General features: G+C 39.6%; 1 long non-coding RNA gene across 1 annotated transcript; it reads right to left on the bottom strand.

Annotated features, from left to right (window-relative positions):
- Positions 1 to 484: 484 nt before the first annotated feature.
- Positions 485 to 23123, bottom strand: LOC135289284 (uncharacterized). The gene is made up of 4 exons (XR_010352065.1): positions 23007 to 23123; positions 7753 to 8096; positions 7138 to 7243; positions 485 to 3050 (listed from the first exon to the last, which is right to left on the bottom strand). It is a non-coding gene; the product is annotated as an uncharacterized LOC135289284 (long non-coding RNA).
- Positions 23124 to 24982: the final 1859 nt, after the last annotated feature.

Genomic DNA, 24982 nt, shown 5'->3' with positions numbered 1-24982 from the left:
TATTTCTGAAAGATAATTCCCTTCATTTTGTGGCATTAACTAGCTTACACCAATCAGTTCCTCAGTGTCTGCTCAGGACAGCAGCCTGGGCTCCTTAATTCCTCTGAGAAATGTCATAGTAGCAGATACATTGTCAGTAGTGAGACACAGGTATTTGTAAAGCATGGATCCACGTTTTGCACTGTATCTATCCCCTGATACACCTGGCCAGACACCTCAGCTGGGTGGCACTGCCTCTGACAGAAAACAACTCTGTTATGCTGCTATGGCAAACAGGAGTAGCTTCTGCATTAAGCCATTGACCCCTAATAAACATCTAAACAGTCAAGTGGGTTTTGCTTATCCCTTGTAGCATTTTTACTGCCTGGGTGTTTTCTCTGGTAAATCTTCTGCTGGTTTCAAAGGGATTGGTGTTTTTTTTCCCTACATATTTAAAGTCATGTATTGCATACGACTGGGTTTATCTAAGAAGCACAGGGAAGGGTGACATCGCATAAATCTGCCACTATTTCATGGATAACCTTGGATTAACCTTGAATGATATTCCAATTTATACAATTTTACAGGCTGAACTTGCCAAACAAAGACATGATTATAAAAAAAAGGCATTGTATCTGCTTTTTTTTCCTTTTTGTCCATAGAATATACATTGAAAATAGAATCAGACCACTTTAGTTTAACCTTTTACAAGCCTGTACTACAACAGAATAAAAAGGATTCATCACATGTGGAATTTGGCTTTTATTTATAAAATAGAGTTTAACAGTGAAAAAATCCCACACAATGTAGCATTTTTGCCAGCAAGATATTTTATCACCCTCTCTTGAAGCTCACAATAGAGAAATGACAAGGTGAAAGGGCAACTGATCACCATCTTTACCACAGAATTCTTCAATTATGCTTTATCTTTGGTGGTTTCTTGTAAAAGAGAAGTATCAAAGACTACCATGAAGATTATAAACCTTACTGTGGACTACAGTAAACTGACTGCTACCTTAAATGCAAGTGTTAACAAGTGTCATTTACTATACATTGCAGAGAAAGTCTGTGTTTTTCTGATTTTTCTTTTCCAGTTTAAGCTGGTTTTTCCTTAGAGGAATCAGGAATAAGTTGTTGCTGGTATACGAGAAGAAATTATTTTGTTGCTGAGCTCAAGCTCCATTTCACACTGCTACAAGCATTGCCCACTCTTTCTGAATCATAAAACACGACAACCCCAGTTTCTTAGCGTGAAATTTGTCCATGAATAATGTTTAATTGCCAACGAGAGGTCCATAACTTTTACTCATCAAACATTTTTTCATCAATTACTGCTTCGTGGAACAAACATTGTGTAAGCTTTTATTCTAACTTTCATTTCAAAATTGCTTCGGGAAAGTTAAAAATGTCACAAGTTAATCTATAATAAAACCACAGCTTTGTATGTGACAAGGCATGACAACTCATTGCTGTAAAAGAAACTCTGAACTAGCACACTCAAAAAAACATGCCTGCTAAAAGAACATTAGGTTTTCACCACATGCTTATACTGGTTCTATACCATTGCATAATTTTCCTTTTGCTGCTTCTTCTGTTTATATTCTCTAAATTTCCCTCCTCCTTTTCTAGATCTTAATTTTCCCAGACTGGCTTTTTGAACAAGCTCTCCCTAATCATAAATTTGCACTAGCATGAAGAAAAAGAGGCACAGACAGGGGAAAAAAATGGTCAAGTGCACTCCCCTAACAGAAATATCTGTCTAACCCAGACTTTGTGATTACCTGACAAAGAAAATATTTGTAAAAATCCAGGTACAAATATCTCAGGTTTTTCAAAATGTCAGAAGTAGACGCTGGGTCTTCAGCATCAGGTAAGAGTGCATTAAAGTACAGTTATTACATTTAACACAAGTAGTGCTGATAAGTCTGCTGATATTTCTAGTCAAAAAATTATTTTTTCGCAGTGAAGTCTAATAGTTTTGGCATTGATCTAAATACAACTTCTGCAATTTAACAATGTTCATGTTTAGAAATTAAATTTCCCATTGGGTTTGCTAAACTGATGAAATAGAAACTTAAAGTAAATGGAGCCTGTGCATCACTTTTGGCATGGCTTTCTCCCCAGACTCACACTGGCAAACCCCACAACAAAATTGATTTATCGGGGGATTTTTTCATCCAACCAACTGGGATGGGACTGGCAAACCAAAAGGTTGTATAAAAATGCCATAGAAAGAAATGAAGATAATGAATCCCTAATGTCCCAAAAGCAACAGGTTTTTCAATATCCATCTGGGGAAGTTTGAATCTGAGGTTTTAGTGCTCAACAAACAGATGAATCACCTAAGGATACGTGACAATCAGTTTATCAGCTGGACTAAAAAGCTGAATATTCAACAAGGGCAGGCACACACAGTTAAATAATTCTGCTACTGCATGAACACAGGGCCCTGATCTGAGAGTATATATGCCATCATCTGAGGTTATATAAACACAGACATGTTCAAGCATTTGTTAGGGCTTTTTCATTTTTTATAGCATTACTGGAACCTTCCCAAGAGTGCGGAAACAGCATTTGTTGGAGCCTCATTAAAATAAATGACAGTGTTGCTACTTCCTCAGATAACTTTGCTCCTGTCTCAGCAAAGGTAGACTGGTTCTATTACTGGGAAACACTCTCTATTGCCAATTCTGTGGTATAGGAACAGCATTCTAAATTTAAAAATCCTTTGCTATTGATCCATGTTTATCACATAATACTACACTGGCTTGCATTAAACAGCAGAGATACATTTTCATCCCTATGAAGGGAATTAAATGCCCAATTCTTACTATTGTTAATAGTTGTGTGCCTAATGCCCAGCGTGTCTGCCTGCAAACATACCCCCTTAATTGCCTAATGTGCAGTCTTGAGAGAAGCAGATTATTCAACTTTATGTTTCTGCATTTGCAAATGTACCGAGGAACTGGTGACTGTGGCCCAAAGAACAGATTTGTCGATTTCTTTATTTTCAAAACAGGACGGCACAGGGTCTTTGTTCTAGCAACTCTTGGCTACAGAGCTGTGAAAGTCTGAAAAAAAAAAGAAGCATTTTAACATATGGATTTCTACAGTGTGGGAAGGCTTCGCTTTGCATTCAGGACTCTTTCCAATTAAACTGAACGTTAGCTCAGCCCATTTAAAATGCATATAAATTGTGCTTACGGGTTTCCAGTTATGCTTACCCTCCTTCTGAAAGATACCATGAAGGGCATGAGCAGAAATGTAGAAATGTTTTAACCCCGAAGTTTACAGCTGAGGTTTTGTTATTGGTTTTTTTTCCATCTGTATGGAAAAATACAGATACTTAAAGACCGTGTATAACACTGGTTTTTTGAAACAGTTGAGGGAGTTGTACAGTGAAATGCATATATCCTGAACAATTATTGTTATTCTGCATTACACTAGGGTTGAAACAATTTTGGCTACGTTGAGTAGTCCCCAGAGAACTTCATTAGCTTCAGCGGGACTAAACCTAATGCCACATTACTTCCCACAATGACAGCACGAGAATTCAGTTGTATTAGGTGAAACACACTATTAAGAATTGTATACTTGCAAATACACTCCAAGGTTGGGAATAAATCTGAAAATTTCATGCACATAATTTCATAGTGACTGTATCTATTTTGGAATCCAAGGTTTATGGGAGTCCATAACACAATAAGTCATTGGTAAAATCTTGTGGCTGAAGTTTTCTCTTTTAAAATAATAAAGACATTTCAAATAGGTTTCTCACAGAAACTGTCTTGAGATTCATTTAGTGCAGATCAATCTGTCCACATTATCTCTATTCACACATTCCAACCACCTCTACTGTCAGAAGGGAAAAGCACAGCCCAGAAAAACACCTAAACAAATAAATAAATCTCTTTTCCTGTTCTTTGAGAAAAGCAGAATGATTCCTTCCCAGAGAAGCCTCAGAGAATTAGGTGGCTAATGGAAGAAGGATACATCAGCCAGAAGTCTCAAGGGTAACAAGGATGATGAGTTGCTTCCGCAGAGGCAGGCAGAGCTACATCCTGAAACTTTTGGTGTGTCTGAAATCAGCAACATTTCTGTTCTTTCATCCGGGGGGAGTGTTTTGAACAGGGAAGCCCCCTGGGTGCCTCAAGCCACTTCTCATCAGGCTCTGCCTAGGATAGCAGCTCTTGGCTGTATTCTCTCCAGGCCGTTGCCCCTGGGTGTTGATCTCCATGAAAAAAAGGTCCCTCCTGCAGCCCACAGCATCATAGTGTCTCTATGCTGTGATAAGGTAGGGAGGAAACCTTTCTTAACTGCTTCATGTCATCAGGGCTGAGGCAGGGCAGAGGTTTACAACTCCTCATGTTTCCCATTTGCTTGAATGTTTTTCTCATCTCTTAGATGGGGCAGTAGCACACTGAGAAATAAACCTCTTTGCTCTGCCATATCCCTGTAAGTGATATATCCTCATTAGCAACTGCCTGAGCCAGTCAGTCAAGGTTTTCCCAAATGCTGCTTAGCATCAGCTAAGTCCCATAATATTAATACCACTGATGTCTGCTTCATCTGCATGGGATTTTAGTGAAAAGAGAATGTTATTAGAAGAGATAGTGTGGCTTTGCCTTCATTTTTTCTTACCCTATATTTGTTAAACCAGAAGCAGTTTTTCAAGTCACACCAATCAAACACAAGCATCTAGGACCTAATGTTCATCATCAGATGCAGAAATCCAGTCCATACAAAGCCAGATGGGTGCCTGGGAGTGGTGTAATGGGGTAGCAGGAACATTAGTTCCAAACCAGCTCTCAAAACCAACACTGTTGTTACTAAGTGAGTTGTCACTTCCTCTTCACTAACCATGGCAGAAAAATCATTATTCTTTCTGGAACTCATTAGAGGCACTGTTACCTTCCTTGTTATGAATTCCCAGGTTGTCCAGATCCCATAAGACCCATGCAGTTCTTGGGAATGCTCCAGCTTCATTGGTTCAACTGGAGGGGATTTATGGGTGGGAAAGGGGAAGCATAAGATCAGGCAACATATATCCATGTGAAAGTAAATTTATTCTGTTGCACAGACAGGAGTGAAGCTACTCAAAGCTGCCTGAGTAAAAGCTGAAGACTCCTCTAAGCTCCCCATACTACTCTACCTCGACAGGATACAAAGTGATAATTTATCCAAACATTGAAGACAGAGTTCCTCAGCTAGCATAAACAGGAGTTTACCCATTGGCTCTGGCCCTCCTGAGAACAAACTCCCATTGACTGATAAGTGATCCTGAGGATAAGGCACTATTGTTGGGCTGTTTCTAAGAGCTGGCCCTCATAAACTAATCCTTTCATGGGTGCCATAGGCACCACATTCTAAAGCACTAAATTCACTTGAGAAATCCCACAATTAGAAGGCAAATTGACTCACCAATTTTGCCTGTAAAGGTCTTATTTTGCCAACCTATATTTAAGAGGGCACGAATCTAGGCATGATAAGATCAGCAGTGCACAAATAGATGAAGAGGAGGCAGGGCTACCCTGAAGTGTTTTCAAATCAAATTTACAAAGGAATTCTGTGTGCTCAAGGGCAATTATAGTCACGCAACTGTAGGTGACGGAAACCCATGACTAATAAAAATTAAATTGGCCCAAAATTAATCATATGCAGCAGGACTGATTTGATTCAACCAGATTAGCTGCTAAAATGCCTCGAGAGGGTTGGATTAGCAGAAGATATATCCTTCTATCTTAAGGCTCAGGGAGTAATATCTTACAAAGGCAAATTAACAATAGAATACATTAGTCAGTCGTCTCTTGATCTCTGCAATGAAGAAGAAAGCAAGGAAAACTGTGTGTTGTGTTGTTCCTCCATTTTCAGTTCTTCCATCAAACTTATTTCAGCAGATGCTGCAGTGAATGGTTGATGGCAGACTGAGCAGAAAGCAAGAGATCACTCTGGTAAGTACAGCACCCCAAAGTTTTCCATTATTTGACAGTAAAAATTTGTTAGTCGGAATAGATTTCTAATATTCAAAACAAGAATAAGATTCAGATCAAGGAGATGGACTAAAACCAGCTGGTCTTTTCAGCTGCCCTCCAACCATTATCTGAGCAAGTGGTGGCCAAACAGTCTTATTCATACTAGTTTCATTTACAATAAACCAGGAGACAAAATGGCAAAGCAAAACAGCCTTAGGATATCCTTACTACCTCCTTCCCTTCTCTAAATCTAGGATTAGACATTCAGAGGTTCCTCTTTTAGTTTATCTCTCCATAAAGCACTAGTGGTTCGAAAATAGAATAAGTACAACCAAAACGTAAAGGACAAAAAGATGGTGTTCTTAGTTATCTCAAAAAAGTAGACACTTTACTCTTGTAAGCTAAGAATGAGCCTGCACATATCAAATAGCACTTTCAGAGAATTTCTTCTTCATCCCAGGCAAAGGTATGCAGCTGGATTTCCACCAGAGTAAATGGCACTGTGCCCTTGGCTAGCTTTAAACACGGAGAGAGCATAACCCTGATATCCCATGCTTTGCTCTTGATTTCTTGTGTTTATTTGTAGGGACCACTAGTGCCTCCCTATGCAAATAAATAAATAAATAAATGGACAGAATAATTCTCTCCTGAAAAGTACAGTTCTGATAATTTTTATAGTGGTGTACATCCATCAGTCATATTCATGTAGTTAATCAGATAAAGTGGGGAAAAACCCCAACCAAATCCCCACGTTTTCTAAAAGGCCACCAAGATGGAAATATTACACTAAATAGGCAAAATATGCATTTAGTTTTCTTATAAACTGGATCTAGCTCTGTGTAGGAATTTTTCCATGACCTGATATAGAGTAAAACACCATCCCAAATTCCTGCTCACGAAAATGTTGTAGTCCACGCACTTGTACAGGAATGACATCAGTTCCATGACTGTTTCACTTTCCCTTCTAGAGCATATAAAAATAATTCCTGCAGTTTTCAAGTGCTAGTTAGGACCTGTAACTCTAATGAAACTTTTTTGTTATGTAGCTGGCTAGGTTGCACAGTGTCTGGTCACTGTACTGGAAGCTGTTTTTAAATTTGAACCTAACATGAATTGACTGAATTCCAGCGCCTCATTTATCTGAACTCTGATTTATAGTAAATAGAAAAATTCAGGTTTCACTTACATAACTCCCTGAAGATGCATATTCTACATAAATTTACTCGCCTGTTCTTGTTCCTTTTCATAAACCTAGGAAAAGACGATCTCTCCAAGAATATCTATTGGAAAGCCTGGGAAAGAAAATAGAATTGATACGTGTAGATGATTTTGTAAAGTTTGCATTTAGTTCAAGCAGTAAACACTTTTATTTTTATTAATAGTATTATTAAGGAGATTTCATTATATTAAGAAAGCTTCATTATTATAGTTTTCCTTGAATTCACTATTGAGTCAAATATAGCTGCAAAATCTTCAATGTCTTTGGTACTTATGCTTGAATCATCTTTTACATTTTTCATAAGTCTCAATCCAAAGAAAGTGAAAAAAGATTAAGTCCCCATAAAAATTATGTCAATTAAAGTAATCTTTTTTTAATCATCTTGCTAGGAAGATCAAAATATGTTCAATGTGAGCATGAGCTCTGTCTTCTCCTCTTACAGGAATTTTTAGATAAGATTTTAAGCCTTTAGTCACCAACTGAAATATATGTACACTGCTTATGGTACACAACACTAATTACAGAGGATTATAGGGAATTGACTTGGAGGAGGGCTCTGGGCATGACCTAGTCCAAACTCACACTCAGAACAAGGCTACTTTTGGGTGGGGCTGCTCAGGGCCTTGTCCAGTCAAGCTTTGGGTGTCCGTGGGGAGTGAGATTTCACAGTCTCTCTGGGATCCAGTCCCAGTGTCTCAGTAAAGGACTCTCCCTTTAAGCCTTGCTGCACAGTGCCATAGATGCCTTAGCGGGCTGGCTTGCAAAGTGCCTTCTGCCTGCAATGTTATGGACCTTCTTTTCTCCTTTTCCATGCCCAGCTTCACTCCACTTCACACCAGCTGCCAGGGTAGTGCTTTCCAGAGCCTCTGCCATGGTGCCTTTCTTTTGTTGCTCGCAAGCTGCTTCATGCTGTTTCTCTCAAGCACCTGCAAACAGTGAGAGTGTTGTTGTGGCAGGGAGGTGGTTTCTGCTGGTGTGACAGTCACCTTTTCTTCCTCCCCTTCTCCCCTTTTCCCTCCAGCTGTACCATTTGGATTACATTAGAGAACCAACAAAGTACATCCACAAAGCTCAGCTACCAAGCAGGGCATTGTACCTGCCGATCATCAGAGCACTCTCCAGGCAGTGCTAATGCTCCTCAGCAGGAGCCACCAGCCGAGAGTTTGAGCAAGGGATGGTGGAAGCTACAGAGTTACTGTGGAAAAATTACTATAAGGGAACCCTGCTGCATAGGATGCAGGAAGGTGTTCCTCTGAGGATCCTCATCACTTCTCTTCCCAGCTGACCCATGAGAAGTTTACCCACCACCTTCTTTCCACCTGTCTTTTCTCCTTCTCTTACCCTCTTCTTTTTCCCTAGAAATTACTCTGTACACAAGCAGCTATGGATGGACCTTGCTGATACACCTCCATGCATGTGAATCTGTCTCAACACACTTTGTGTTGAGAATGTTTTAGTCAGAATTTCTCTTTCTGCAACTCATTGCTGTATCTCTCATCCCCTTTTTGTGCATGAAGAATTGGGCTCTGTGCTGCCTCTAATGCTTCCTCAGGTAATGAAAGACTGCAATTAGATACACGCAGACACAAATGTAGACTTTCCTTGTATGTCACATCCTCCAATCTCCTCAATGCCTTAGCAGCCCTCCTCTGGACTCTTTCTAGTTTGTCAACAATTCTTTTGAAGTGCTGCTAAGCTGGACCCAGCACTTCAAGTGTGGTTTGTCAGTACCGAACAGAAGGGAAAATCACTTTGTTTAGCCTGCTGAATATATTTTTGCTAATGTAGCCCAGGATGTGATTAGCTTTCTTTCCCTTAAAGACACAGTGTTGACACATTTAACACTGCCAGGATTGGAAGGCCCATTTCTGGAGAACTGCTGCTACCCCAGTAAACTGCAGCTGGTGTCCATTCACGTGTTTATTCCATCCCAGGCACAGGAATTTACCTCTGCTTTTGTTGAACCTCACAGTGTTCTTACTCCCCACTCATCCACTTTGTTGAGGTTCCTCCCTGGCAAGCCCTGCCCTGCAGCATGCCAGCTGCAACCCCCAGACTTGTACCATCCATAACTTGCAGAGGAATCATCCATGCCAGCCCATCACCCAGGCTTTTAGTGAAGATGATGAACAGGATCAACACCAAGGTCACATTCCCAGGAACATCAGACTGCTGCCAATTCAACTTCCTGTCATTAACTACTACTGCACATCCAGACCTTATCTCCTCAGTGAAGTTATGTGGATGTTTTTCCAGGGTATGTCAAAAGGCTTGCTAAATTTGAGGCAAACATCCACTGCTCTCCACTTATCCACAGAGCCTGCCATTTCACCACAGAAAGAACTGAGGCTATTCAAGCACAAATTGCTTTCAGTAAACCCTTCCTGGCTTCAGAGCTCTCTCAGGATTTCCCAGTTGCTTTAGTATGGTGTCCTTAACTTAACCACACATTGAAAAAAACAGCTGAGATTCCTCATTTTCTATAGTTAATATTCTAGTCTGAGCAATTTTAATGGTATTGTGAAAGCATATAAAGTTCATAAAACTTAATGACTTAACATTTCTTAAATTTTCTACCACGACTTTTTGAGAAGATGTATAGCACAGCACTTTCAAAGGGACATCCTCTTTTACAACAGTGGGCTTGTAGTCTGCAAAGCACAGATGCTTTTCTTTTAGTGGCTAAGATGATCAAATAAGTGAAATCTTAAGGGCCATATCTTTACTTATTTACATCAACCCATGCATTTTAGCTGCAGTGTAACTGTACTAGTTTATGCAGTTTATGCCAAAGGAGGATCTGGGCTCCAGTTTCTATTTCCAGCTCTGTTTTGCTCATGTGAATGCAGCAGTTAATTCAGAACATATGGAAGAGGTGGGGGAGGGAGCTCCTGCTCTCACAGCTCATGCAGCTAGATTGATTTTTGCTAAAACTTAAAAAAAACCCCACAGCACATACCACGTGTGACAAGTCACCATCCTGCATTTCTGATATGAATTATACTGTATAACAAAATGTGAGTGTAAAATTTAGTAGCACAGCAGTTATGCCATGCAACACTTCACCTGCCTGGGAGTACAGTTATTCCCATTTTCATAGTAATGGGCCATTGTATCCCAAAATGTGCTGAGAGAAAATACACTAATAGGATTTTATGAACACTTGGAGAACAAATTTATACAATGGAACTGGACCGGAATTATTTGATTAAATGCAAACCATTAATGTCATAAACAATACAAAAAGAGAGTAAACCTAAACTGAATGTGAAATAATGAGAGAAAAATGGGCTTTATATTGCTTAAAATGCACAGATCAGATCATGCAGTTTCCACAGTATCTGCTAAGGCAATTTCACAGTAAAAATAAGAGGTTTCTGGTATAGCAAAAACAGATCCATTTGATTGACTGGGAGAGATGTATTGCAATACTGAGCATGGGCTCTAGGTTGACAAAAGTATTTATAACTCTTATTTACCTCCTTCATTTCCCACTGAAATCAACTGAAAGTATGAATAATGTACAATTTTTAGATCCAAACTATGTGACTTAAATCCCTTTAAAAATGGTCTTGAGTTGGAAGTTTTCTTTTTCTCAGAAATTAAGAGTATATCACAAGAGGAAAGGAAAGGACAGCTTATATTTCACAATCCTTGCTTGAATGCAGCCCATTCCCCTGTTTCCACAGATAACAGAGAGCGTTTAAACAAGCAAGATGGCAAAAGCTAGAAGAGACTGGAAAGCCCACAACATAGGCAAAAATACTGCAAATTAGGAACAAACACAATGAGGACAGCAGTTAAGTGCTTATAAATACCCATTTCCTATGGCAAAGCTGTAATCCAGATTCAAAACTGCTCGTTTGTGTATTTTACTGAATTTTCATTGCATCTCCAGAGGCAGGAAGGCAGGGAGGAGAGATGCCAAAGCGACACTGTGCCCTGAAGTTTCACTACAGCTCTGTGCTGGGTTGTTTCAAGTGGAGTGCTTGAACTGTAAAGGTGCAAAACACAGTTCCCCTCAGGTGCTGCTCACATTTTGAGAACTGCAAAAATGTGACTGCCTTAGGAAAGATTCCTTTTTTCTTTCTTTTTTCTTTTCTTTTTTTTTTTTTTTTTTTTTTTAAGCACTCTCATTCTAGATTCCAGATTTAGATGTCTGACTTTGGACTAAACAAGTTTTAAGATGTCAGCTTTCATGCCCAGCTTGAATATTTTGGTTTTTTTTTTTTAATAATATATTTAGCTGGGTCAAACGTATCCCTGAAGTAATTTGGTCTATTGTGTTTACAGTCTGCTTAACTTTTATTTTTTGTTCATTTCTTCTTTGGCTTACCTTTGTTTTTCTACCCTGTGGCAAATAAACAATCCTTTTATTGAAGATAGCTGGAATTGAATGTGAAGACTCATATGTATTACTCACTGAGGGTGCCTTAGAGCAAAGGGAACTACCTTACTTTTTCTATTCCCTCACCAACCTCTCTTGTAATAGCACAGAGCATTGTTACTATCATGGCATGACTCAGAGAAACAGCCAAAGAGACATTTTAGCAGACAGGATAAACAGCTTCTGAGGAACTGGGGCCCTATTTCTTTCTTTTATGCATCCTTTTCAACCCTTTACTGAGCTTTCACCAGATGCTCTTTTCAAATCTCATGAGCTATGGGGCTTCCCTACATAAGAGGGAATGAACTTCTATCTTTTTTCTCCAGGAGACCCTGGAACACATAAGATTCAAAGACAACATTCAGCCAGACACAAATTAGTTTGGGGTCATTTTGAGATTTGGCTTGATGACTGAACAAATTCTTACTGCATCCCCTGCTAAGCCAGGTTGTTCAGCTCTCATTTTAAACTCTAGGTGCTTTCAGTAGTGTGGTATGTGCAATGCTTCCTGTCAAGCTGATATGAAAAGACTTTCATATGTGAAAAACATTTAGATACAAAATCACCAGGAAATTTGGAAGATGGAAAAAATCCAGCTTTACAATATCCTCCCAGAAGGATTTGCTGCTAAATTGAGATCTATTTGTTTATCGCTTTTTAACTCTCTGTGGGAGACACAGCACTGGGACAATGAGACATACAGATAATGAGCTGGGAAGAAGAAATGCTATAAGAAATATCCCCAGCTTCAGGAGTTACAATCTCTCACCTTTTTTTTTTTTTTTTACTTATTTTTCCTTTAAAGAGCACTGAATTTCCAGCCCTTAGGAGATGATTACTTCTACCACCACCACCACCACCACTACTACTACTACTACTTATTATTATTAGTAGTAGTAGTAGTAGTGTTGTTGTTGTTGTTGTTGTTGTTACATTTTATTCCATAAGAGGAAGAACCTATAAAAGAAGATTTTCTATGAGTCTCTTCTTTTGCCCTCATGTCCATCTCACTTCAGGTGCCCCCGGGCAATCTCTGTCTTTTGTGATACCTCTAACTTGGAAAGGATGATACATGCCACAGTCACTTTGGAACTAAGGTCAGTCAAAAAGTTTAGTGCATTCATAAGTAAATAAACAGAGAAACATGCATAATACATAGAAAAGGGCTTGAAAGAAGAGAAGAGCCTGGAGTCATGTACCCCATTGAGGTAAATCCTATCATTCACCAGCAGGACCTATCATACCAGCAGGAAGAATAATCTGCATAGGAAAAATATGAGTGAGTAATAAAGGTAGGTTTTGAAATTCTAGATCTGCTTTGATCAAGCACTGTTGTATTTAAAACACTGTCAGCTACTAAGACTTAAATCATTGCTGGAGAAACTAAAGCAAAGTCAAAGCAATTGCACAGGAAAAGGGCTAATTTAGGAAGTCAAGACCACATAAAATGGAGCAACTTCACTTGCAAAGGGAAAATCATCCCTTCTTGTCAGCAGGAGTATAACCTCAGTCCCATCAGGACCAACTCCCTTAATGCCTTTAATTTAGCAGAGAACATCAGTGTTTAGCTGAGACAATGAAAAAGACACCTGTATAAATTCTATGGAGCTGATATAAATTCCCACCCGCCTAGAATTTACAGCCCTAGTATTAAATCCCACCATGGATATGCAGTATTTTTATGAGTCAGAATTTTGTCACGGTTTAATCACGGAAGACAGGGTTAGTTCATGGTTGAAAGTCACTGAAATCCACAGCAATTAGAAAAGCCAGTGTGGAAGGTTAATAGTGCCTACTTGGATCTCTAAATGATTTCAAAACTTAAACATAGGGCTCTCTGTCCTCCTCAAAAACACACATCAAACAGATTTCATAAACTTGTTACAGGGCTGCGAAAATCCCTATTCCCTATTCAAATTCCTTTTGGAAGTACTTTAATTTCTGTTTAGCTTCCAGTATCAGAATCTTGTGAAAGCACCCTGCAATATGCATATCTGTAAATCTCTTTTGACTCTAATATTTGTATTAAACCTCAAGTTCTTCACAAATTCAACACTAGTAATCCTAAAATACATCTGATGTTACAGAGGACAGCAGCTAGCTTAGAAATACAGTGGTATTTTACGTGGCATTATGACTGCCTTGTGGAGTGAAACCTTTGTTCTTTTTGGACTAACCAAATTCTTATGTAGCTTATCTAATTTCATATCTAACTTATCTCTCTCTCTGAGACTCCAGTGGGTGGTGTATGGTCAACTTATGCATTCTTTGTACCCTTAACTTTACATGGAGTATTTGAACGATCACTCAAGTTGCTTTTTTAAATGCTGATGTCATGCTTCTCTTCCATGTGACAGCATGTGTAATACTGAAACAGCAGTCAGGACCTAACAAGATTACAAAACCAACCCCTTTTTCTTTTATCATTTTATGAGAAATTGCTTCAACATGCAGTTGCGAAAGACTTTCCCAGGCCTTTATAGATCTGTTCCATAGGCTGCAGCTTTTTGCTCTGTGTTAAAACATTTTCCCAGCATGTCTCAATGAGAAACTCTTCTCTTTTCAGTCATCACAGGAAAAAAATAGCAAGTTTCATTGATGTTAAACTTGGAAAGGGTGAGCAGAAAAGCAGTGCTATAAGTGATTTTTTTTCTCTTTTGTCAGATGATAAAACAGAAATACCCCAAGTGACAGAGTCCAAGATCAGATTTCTGATTGTGGCAGTTTCCTCTGAAAAGTCCAGCATAAAAATAATGTCATGTTCTTCATGGACCTGCTGTCCCACAATCATGGCAGTCCTTGCAATTGAGAAGATGTCTGTGTTCAGTCAACTTTCCAGATGAAGCTGGCAAAGGAAAGTACAACTGTTCCTAAGTAACCATTTACACACTCCAGAGTGTGCATTTGTCAGCCAACATATACATATCATGTGTAGCTGAAGAGCTTTCAGGCTAGGAACGTTGAGTGCTTATGGATAAAACTACACAACTGTACATGCCAGGGTAAGCCCAGATGTGGGTCAGCTGCACCATACACAGCAGGACTCAAGCAAGCATCACCTCTGTGATGTACAAAATCATCACAAGTTCATGGGTTCACACACATGTAACTGTGTCAATACAGTTGCATTCCCATCAGCATTTTTGAATCACATATGCACTGGTTTCGATGTTTCATCTGACTTTGGGAGACACTGCTTTCTCTAGGACATTCAGATATTTGGTCTTTCAGACATTACATGAATACTAATATTAGTATCACATCTTTGACTCATTCCTCAATTTACTTTCTCCCTAACCAACCTAAAAATTGATTACTTTATGATAAGTATATGCCTACACTAATTTTTTCCCTTCAACTCACTCACCCCTGCATGGGGTGCCATCAGCAGCTGCAGCAGCAAACATCACTTTAACAGGGAGTAGCTTTTATCAGAGGAGGGCAGACTTCTTATTTACTTCATGCACAACAGTGCTGTCTGTCCTCATGCTCCCACTTCTATTACTAACAAGAAAAGCTTGGGATTGACATTGAAGGTAATGACTGACAGAACATGCCAAGTTAATACCAATAACTTAGAAGCAGGACATAAGCAGGCTGGCAGGCTCTAGCCTAAAAGGCACACAACTCCTGCTGCAAATGGTAATACTCTCTCCTACATAAGGGAGCCACGCCCATCATTCCTACATTGTGTCTTTCTTGGTTTCTAATTGTACCGGCATTATATTATATTATTCCTTCACTCCAAAAACTATAGTTTAGATTTTTTTGTCTGTCCAGAAGGAACCAGTTGAGAGATGAATATTCTGGTATTCTCTTTCCATGCTGCCATGACTTCACGAGAGATGCCACGTCAAAGCCACATACATGCTGTGTTCCAGTCCCAGTTGCCTTCATCTTTCCATCCCCTTCCTAAAGTCTGTAGCTGTAGTAAGACTGAAAAGTCTTGGGTGGCAGAATATTTCTTCCTATGTGCTTGTGCAGCAAAGAGAAATGGGCTCCTATCCCAGCTGAAATCTCTGGATGCTGTTTTAGACCACAAAATGCTTTTGGATCTTGGCCCAAAACAGATAGCAGAGTACACAGGGCTATAATAGCGCAGCTTTGCCTTGTTCTTTTTCACACATAGCAGTTTCCTTGACACTAGACCTGATAATTATTGAATGAATGGCCTCTTCCACTCTCAGCCCCCAGCAACCATTATCCTAATTACAGTCAAGCTGGAATCAGGAGAAAAAAATCCCACAAAATCAACATCATCAAGTTATACCTTCAGCAGACAAAGCTGCAACCACTTAATTTGAGTCTGGGGTGCTGTGTAAATCACCTCAGCGTATTGCACCTGTGCTTTGGGTAAAGTCCACTCAACTTTTGTAGAAGCTTGAAATGTATAAAACATGTTTATTAGAATGAGGTTATTAGCATGGCAAAATCACAGTTTACTGGTGAGAGGGGTATTTTAAATCATAGCCAGGCAGAGTTTTTTCTTTCATCAGACAGTAAATAACTCAGAATCCATTAACTTCTGAGGACTTGTATCTTAAAAGAAACTTACACATGAAAAATGAAGACCACTATAGTCTGACAAATTTGGATTCATATGGGTATTTTAATTTTCCAGCAAGCATAAGAAAATGTTTAGCAGGTTGCATACTTAGGCTTCCATATTCCATATTTTTGGGAGCAGTACAAACCCAGATACAGCACTAGTACATGGTTTATTCTGACAACACAATATGTAATGAATGAAAGAACTTGTTACCAAGGAGATAATTGGACTTGAACAGTGAAAATGTCTCAATGTGCCAATTTTCAACATCAGTTTTTCTTTTGCTGGGGCTGTGAATTGTTACTGGCCACATTTTTATAATAGCAAACTACTGTATTTATCTTATTTTTGTATGGCAGATTCCATAGTCTAATATATTTCTCTGACAGGGATTTTATGCAAAGCTTGACGTGCTATGTATTAATAATCTTAAAAAAAAAAAAAGAAAAAAACCCCCACAATTAAAATAAATCGAGCATCAGTAAGGAAGGAGAATTTGCAGATACATAAACAAACCCAAAGTAATACTAGTCGAGATATCCTCACAAGAAAAACTGAGAGTGTATAGACAATATTTTGTAGGAGTCAGGAATGGTATATGCTGATGCTATACACTGAAAGGAATCCTGCCTACCTGTATGGCCAAAATTCCTTACCATGTTATTCTCTAGTCCTATAACTTTAAATTCTATTACCATCTACATACAAATATATTTTTCTAGGCCCCTCTGATACTGACTTTTAGCATATTATCTGTAAATGAAATCTCTTTGACTTTTTTCTTTTTTTTTTCAAAACCAGCTTCAAAACAACAAACTTCTGAGACATGCATATCACACAGAGTATAACAAATTGATTAAATTGCCTTCTTCTCAGCCTATATCAAAGCACAAGTACTAAGCATATATGACAATTATTTTTAATCTTTACTGATGTTTGATATTTGGCAGTTCACCATGCAGGGGAGTGTCCCCATTTGCCTTATTGTTCCCTGCCCTACTTGTTGAAGGTGAAGCAATCAATATCACTGTTTTTTCATTATCAACCGTACCCTGTATCCTACATCTCAGTGTTCCTAAATTTGTGTATCAATAATTTCTCCCACACATGCAGCATTTGGGACCAACCCAAAGGTTTGTCTTTAGCTACTGCCTTAAAAATTTTCTTGCACCTTGTTAAAGTTTCTAGCAGTGTATTTTTAAACAGACATTGCAATTAAGTCTATGCATGATCATCTTCCGATACTAGCAGTGCCACCATTTCCTTCCTCAAAGGCCCCACTGCCCCCTTGAAGACTGACAACCCTTCAATTCCAGGGACAAAATGTTCCTGCAAGTCTTCCTTAACCAGATGCAGTCTGAATATGCCACACTGGTAAATCCTGGTGAAATGAGCAAGATATCCCACCTCCTTCTGGCTGCAGAGGGTAAGCAGCACTTCCTGGAGCAGCTGCCAGATGGTCTGTGACAAAGCAGCCCCTAGAGTAACTTGGAACTCAGGAGCAGCCATCAGAAGGAGGAGCAGAGGAGGGAAGTCTCAGGCAGTGCACCCCCTTTCACAGTTTGCACTGTGCTGCTTCTCCCCATGCTGGAGTCATTCATTCACATTGCTTTCCAGCCTCCAGGAAGTTGTTCTAAGTTTCTGAAGTCCAATGTTTTTCTCTTCTCTTTTTCTGAGGATTCACTGACAGAACTATATGCAGAACTAGATGCAGAACTAAAGGGGCCTGTCTCCTCTGTTCAGAAAAAAAACCATCCATACTTTCTTCAAAGTGCCACCATGCCAGAAAAACACATGGAATGCCCAATCTTCTTGAATACTTGTTTCTCATCCAGTTTTTCTTCCCTCCCATAGTTTCAGTTTCTTTTCCCTCCCATAGTTTCACAGATTTTCCTTCTGCTTCCAGTTTCCTCTAATAAACCAGTGATATCACAGGATCATTTTCCAACTGCAAGTACATGGTTAATTATAGGAAACAAGGAGATATACTTTGCAAGCCATAGAAAATCAGCAAATAGCTGTAGCTTTCAACACAGGGACTGCTCTGTCCCCTCAACAAAGAAAAAGCAAGAATAAGTAGGGAGCATCATTAGGTTCACTCACCACAAAACCCCCATGTGGTAAAAGAACAGCATGTAGGGAGAGCATATATAGTCTCTACAGGTTTACACAGGAGGCAGAACACCTCTGTGTGCTCTCTGCCCCATGTTTGAGAGTTTGCTCTGTTTGACAAGAAGTGGGTATAAAGCTGCTTAACCATTTGCTATAATTTTACTTGATATCCTATGCTGTGTCAGTTAGTGGTGGGATGTCCTTGGCGTGGTCTGAATGCAATAGAAGAACCAGAGCTAAGCAGAGACCTCCAACTTTTTTCCTGAGCCTCCTCAGCTATGTGAAACTGCCCTACTAACACTCAAAAGTGATGCCCACATCTCCCTAGACCTTGACAGCTTCTCTTTATTTTACTTTTAAACTTGTTAAGGCAGGTGGGACTAAGTTCCTTGTCAAGATAAAATCTGTTACCTGGGGTCATTCTATCACTGCTTTATTGTCTTGGCTACCCACTAACCATCAAGCAGCTTCACAAATGTGTCCTGTTTCATAGCTACTGAAATTTAACCAGTGAGTCTTTGAGTGATACAGATGAGCAAGACAAAAAAAATCATATTACTTTATTTTTATCTCTTCAGATTCATAATAGTGAAACTGAGACAAGAATTTAACTCAGTGTAGTCACTTTATTTTTATATTTTTCTAATGCAGGAACTTTTCCTTTTCATCAGGCCAAGAGAAATAGATTGTTGATGTACTTATGAGAGCGCTGCACACAAAGTATATTCTGATATCATCTTTCAGATTCACCAAAGAACATTTGTCATCACTTATGATGGAATTAAATTGTGGTTGCATCCAAGGCATTGGTTGAAGAATAAAAATGTGGAAATTCATGCAGAAAATACTAGCATCAACATTAGCATGCTGAAGAATGTAATGATGCAGAGACTTTGTACAGACAGGAATACAATATAATCTCTGCAGACAACTCTTATTGTCCCCATGCAAATTAAAGGGAGATCAGAGGATTTTATGGTATGGAAGTAACAGTAAAATAAGGGTAGCATAATAAATCTAAATCCAAAATGAAATTTGGGAAAACTTAGTAAATTTAAATGCTTTACTTAATAAAATTAATTTCTTCTGATTTTGGCAAATTTTTAGGTTTTGTTATCAATAAGGAAAAACAAGCCTCAAAATGGAAATGTGCTCCAATTCCTGGTCAAACTGCACTATTAAAATTTTGGCCAATCAACAAGTATCTCTTCACCCCTCCCTTTCTGGCCTCCTTTTCCCTCAAACCAGTAATTATGCTGTCAGTTGCCTCCCATTTCTCTCCTAGGTATTTTCTCAAGGCTTGTCCACAGTACAGAAATTTATGATACAAAGAGCTGTGCTGGGCTTCTAAGGATGCTTGTAAAACACTTCACATCCATACGCCAAAGTGCTCCAAGAGGTTTGTATTTCTGCCAAAAAACACTTGGACTTTTCTTGTGTTCAGCAAGGGCTAAACTTGGCTTTAGGCCAGTAGGGACAGCACTAAAGGAGATAGGATGCAGCACTCATGCTGCAGCCCTACAGAGGCACTCTGTACATTCCCAGAATCCATCCCCTGTCAGAACTACACTGGGAGCTGGGAGATGGCTGCCCAAAGGGCTCTGCAGCTGAAAAGCCTTGGGGATGGAAGCAGAAATGCTCCTATTCAGAGCAGCAGTTGGCAGGATACCTCTGGATATTACAAATAGTTAGCATTTAAATCAAGGAACTGAGATAAGCTTAATAAGAACCCTTCTAATTATCAGGGTATTAGTAAGGAAGTGAGAAAATGACACAAGTAATAGAAGGGATTGCTGCAGCTCACCCCCTGCCCTGCCTGTCGTCCTTAGCCGTGCATGCAGTGCTCTCCCTACTCTCCTTTCAGTCAGGATCTAGAGAAGCAACATGAAGAAAGGAGGGAGGAGGGGGGAAACTCACATTCAAAATAGCAGCAAAGAGCTCTTCTGCAAAGTGTGTCTGGAGGTACAAAAGATCCAGCTGGCAGCTTGCACTGCTTTACTGAAATAATGAGAGTAGAGTTGTACAAACAGCTACCTAAAATGGGCATTATTAGTTTTTTTTATTAGGGACTGGGTGGGAGAGCAAGGACAAGCAGCACTTCCTTGTGCTTTGTTCTTGTCACTTGACAGCTTTTTTTGTCCTTCAGATATTCTCTCAGAGGGCAAGAAGCACACATGACTCCAAATCACTCCAGGATTGGGAGAGGAGGGTGAAGCTCTGCGTATCAAGGGGCATGTGTCTGCAGCAAATTTAATTGTTCAAAATAATCTAGAATAATTTTGCCAAGAAAGCAAGATTTAATTGTAGAGAAGAATTAAACTAAAATTAGAAGGGATTTTAAGTGTCATTACTTAATTCCCCACATAACACATTAGGCACAGGATAGGGAATCCTGATTTAACCTAATGATGACTGACCAGATTTTCAAAGTGAAATAATGGGATTCCTGTGAGGGAAGGAGCTGTGTTCAATTACAGAGATTTGGAGTAAAAAGCAGTACACAAAAGGAAAAGACAGCCAGCTTCCCTTCTCCCATGCTGTACTGCTCTACCTTTTCTCTACTCCATTCGATATGGATTCCTCACTGGACGAGCCCCATGACAACAAGTAACAAACAGTAATGTTGATGAGGACCGGCAGCAATGCTGGGTTTGTGGTGCTGATGAGATTAACTGGTGAGGAGGCAGAGATGAGCAAGGGCCCAGTTTGCCCATGCAAGAACCCCCTGTCTAAGAGCTGATGGCTGCATTAAGGGGGACGAGACACACTGATCAATACCTTTACACATATCCACGGAGCCAGACCCACCTCCTCACTGTATTGTGCAGGTCACTCCACTACAAAAGCCTTATTTCACTCTCTAATGGATTAATCATATTCTTTCAGTGATAACTATCAGAATGTTTCCATCTTGTGTGTGCTAACATCTCCTGTCAATCTCAACTACCTTGAGATTTTTCAAAAAGCAATCCTCTTGGGTTTTGGCCACCCTCTGACTCGGCATCCTTGCCTGAGGGCACAGGACATCTTCACCTTAACACCAACTGGGGCATAGTGAGGGACTCTTCAGCTTTTGGTTCTTTCATTTGAACCAAGGCCTGCTGACCTAGCAGGTTGTCTGTTAGCTTAATGAATCTTCCTTCAAAGGAAACTTTCGTATTTCTCTTCCCTGTGCTCCCTTTCTCAGATGAGCCTCTCCTCACAGGCTCTGTATTACCATAGACATTCTCATTTTCTCCAAAATCACTGCCCCTTGCTCTGCCCAGGAGACACCTGTCAAAGTCCTGGACTGGTGGTGGTAAATACCTCCATATGCTTTACAGACCTTATACTATCAGTCACTTGAGCTGTTGCATAGGATATTTGCACATGTTGGATGATAAGCTTTTCTCAAGCAGTAACAAAATTTTTATGTGTTGTTTTTTTCCTTCTCTAGAATCTCTCTTTTGCACATAAACAAGGAAAATACTAAAGCCTCTACATTGAACTGGGGCAATTTAATATCTAAAAAGAATAAGGCCAGGCTTGAAATAAGGCTTTCAGTTTCTACAACAGATGTAAAACCCATGGGGGACTGATGGGACAAGCTGGAAATATGCTATGATGATGAGCTCACAAGTAGGAAGCACCTCAGAGATTCATTTGGTATACAATTACACACTAATGCCATCCTAGAAAAATAATACCGGGGTATTTAAAAATGTACTTAGACACTACATTTTGCTGGTTTCTTTTGCCTCCTGTTTGTAAAATCCAGATCTTGCTGCTCTGTTCCCCACAACACAGTACCTGGTCTCTTTTGCCTGCTCAGGCAAACACTAAAAACAATAATAATAATAATAATAATAATAATAATAATAATAATGGTCACAGCAATAACAACAATCACCATTAAATTTACCAGGTCAAGACTTAATACTTTTTCTGATCTCACTCAAGTCCATGTTACTTCTATTTGCTTACAAGGATGTTACTGCTGAAATCATACTTCTTTACACCAGTGGTATAAAACACTGGTTTCACACCAGCACTGTAAACATTCCCCCTTGAATGCATTTGCCTCCCATTTCTTTGCTACACTGACCCCCAAGTCTGCCTCCCACAGTTTTATCTGACTTCAGTATTTAGCCACCATTTACTCTGAGTACTTTACATAAGCTTTGGAAACCCAGAACTCACATTATTTTCACTGTGCTTGCTGTAATGCTCCAAACACAGACCAGGTCCAGGCAGGGCTCTCTCAGAGACTACCTCTTTCATTTAAGTTCTGCCAGATGTTCTTTTAGGTGAAAACATGGACTTGGCTTGCTCATCCTGGGGAAGGGAGGGCTCTGGAGAGACCATAGAGCAGCCTTCCAGTACCTAAAGGGAACCTGCAGGAGAGCTGGAGTGGCATATAGTGGGCATGCAGTGATAGGACAAGGGGGAATGGCTTCAAACTGAAAGAAGGTAGGTTTAGATTAGATAGTAGGAAGATTTTTTTTACTGGAAGGTTGGTGAGCCACTGGAACTGGTTGTCCAGAGAAGTCGTGGATGTCCCATACCTGGAAGCATTCAAAGCCAGGTCAGATGGGCCTTAGAGCAACCTGGTCTAAGTGGAAAGTGTCCCTGCCCAGGGCAGGGAGGGTGGAACTGGATGATCTTCATGGTTTCTTCCAACACAAACCATTCTATGGTTCTATGAAAAATGTTGCTCTGCTTCAACAAGAGGAAACGAAAAGCAAAAAGAAAGAGAAGACCAATGTTCCAGCCTGCATCAGCTGCTCCTTGACAGCAGGTAAGACTCACCCAAATAAGCTGCTGATTTCTCCCACACTTTCAAAGGCGCAATGTCTTAATGAAAATGCCAATGAAGACCAAGCCTGTATTATTTCTCATCCAATTCATCGCTGTCACAGAATGTTGCCTAATGGATAGAGAAGGGGTAAGCAGGAAGAAAACTGTATTTTAAGCTGCATTTTGAATGCCACTTGTCACTATAAAAGTTGAAAAAATCTGCAGTAAACATTTCTTCATAATTATTTGGAGATCTAGATGAAAGAGAAGGAAACATAATCAGAGCATAAGACATGTAAATATTCACAGAATAAAGGAATCTAGCTTGACCCAGGGATGTGAAAACATGAGATTAGAAGAGAAATTAGACCAATCTTTCTGTGATGTACTGTAAAATGTCCAACACTAACAATTCTGTTACACTTCTTGAAATGAAAAAGTTTAGATTCAGAATTCAGACAAAAACACTTTTCTCATTGTGAATAACAAGGATATCAGTGTTAGGCTGCCATATGGTCTTACACCAGAAATGCCTCAGAGACTATCATAATTTTCAAAAATTCTTCCTAATAGACCATTAGAGTAACAACAGCTTACCTCAGCTAAGTACAAACTTGTCTGCTTCTTTTTACAAGGGAAACAATATGTTTCTCAGAAAACATTATGCTGTTAGTATAGTTTCCCTGAAGACACTCTGAGGGTCACCATGAAGGATGTTATATTGATACAACTGTCTTTGTAAACGTTTTTGAATCTCTAAGTGTCCCAGGCAAATTCAATATTTGATTAAGAGAGAGATATTCAGTTATTTGTAATGTTTACTACTGCCTAAGTAAAACAAAATGCCACAACAATATTGCTGCAGGTACTGGAGGACTGCAGAAATGCCTTCCAAGGACACAAGAAAGATCAGCGGTCCTCAGAGAAGCTACAGGCATAGTTCTCATTTTACCATCTATTTTTCGAAAATTTCTCCCACTGCTGAAATTAGAAAAAAAATCAAAAGGTTGCTTCTTGAAAACTGAAACTTTTGTCTGACTTAAAAAGATATCTTTTACTTTGGTTTGGATGTTCTCTAACACATTTTGCATTGTTATTTTTTACTTATGTTTTAAAATAAAATATTTAAAGCAAGACCAAATAAACATTTACCACACATTAAAATATTTTAGCCTTCATCAAATAAAATAATAAGTCAAATTTGGTAGAACTTTCTGCAAGGGTTTAGCCATTCTCAAAAAATATTTTCCAGCAAAATTTGATAAGCATTCTCAACTCAACATATCTCCATTGCTGCTTTCTGAACTAGCATCACTGGGAACACCAATTCACGCATTATCAGTTATTATGAAACCAGAGATGCCCAAAATATCAAGAGATTTGGTCAGTGTCCCTTTCTCTTCAGCTGGCAGCAGAGGGAATCCAGCCACAACGCATTTGGGATAACAATAGATTTTCAGCAAACTGGGCTGCTGTGCCAAAGCCCTGGAGATCTTCCTGACCACTGCTGTCACTCCTGCTGCTGAGTGGGCGCCAGTGGGAGGTCAGGGGTGAAGAACACAGCTCGTCCCCTCATCCATCGCAGCAACGAGCCTCCCTCCCCGTGGCCAGCCTTTGTCCCATCTCTGCCCATCCCAGTGACAGGAGAGGACGTTGGCCTGGCCCCACTTTCCCCCCTCTCTGGTAGCATAATTCTGTTTTTGCTATGCAGCTGAGAAGCTGCAAGCTGGCGCTGCGCCAGGTGTGCTGTATTGCTATGCTTTGGAGGTTTTCACAAGGATGAAAGAAAGCATTTAGGGAGGTTCCAGAAACGATGCTGATGGCTGCCATGCTAATGCTTGTAATGAATTCTAAATTGGTAATGGGACCACTTATGGATAACTAAAGGCTTATTCACTCCTCTGGATATCTGGGTTGTTTTTTTTTCCTTTACTACTCTTTGCTGGATTTAGAGGCACTATTCACTTGGCACTTTCTCTTCTCCATTT

This window comes from Passer domesticus, chromosome 1 (genome assembly GCF_036417665.1).
Source record: "Passer domesticus isolate bPasDom1 chromosome 1, bPasDom1.hap1, whole genome shotgun sequence".
In the NCBI taxonomy this organism is placed as follows: Eukaryota; Metazoa; Chordata; class Aves; order Passeriformes; family Passeridae; genus Passer; species Passer domesticus.
The sequence above is the reverse complement of the archived record's forward strand: the minus strand, read 5'-3'. Positions and strand labels throughout refer to the sequence as shown.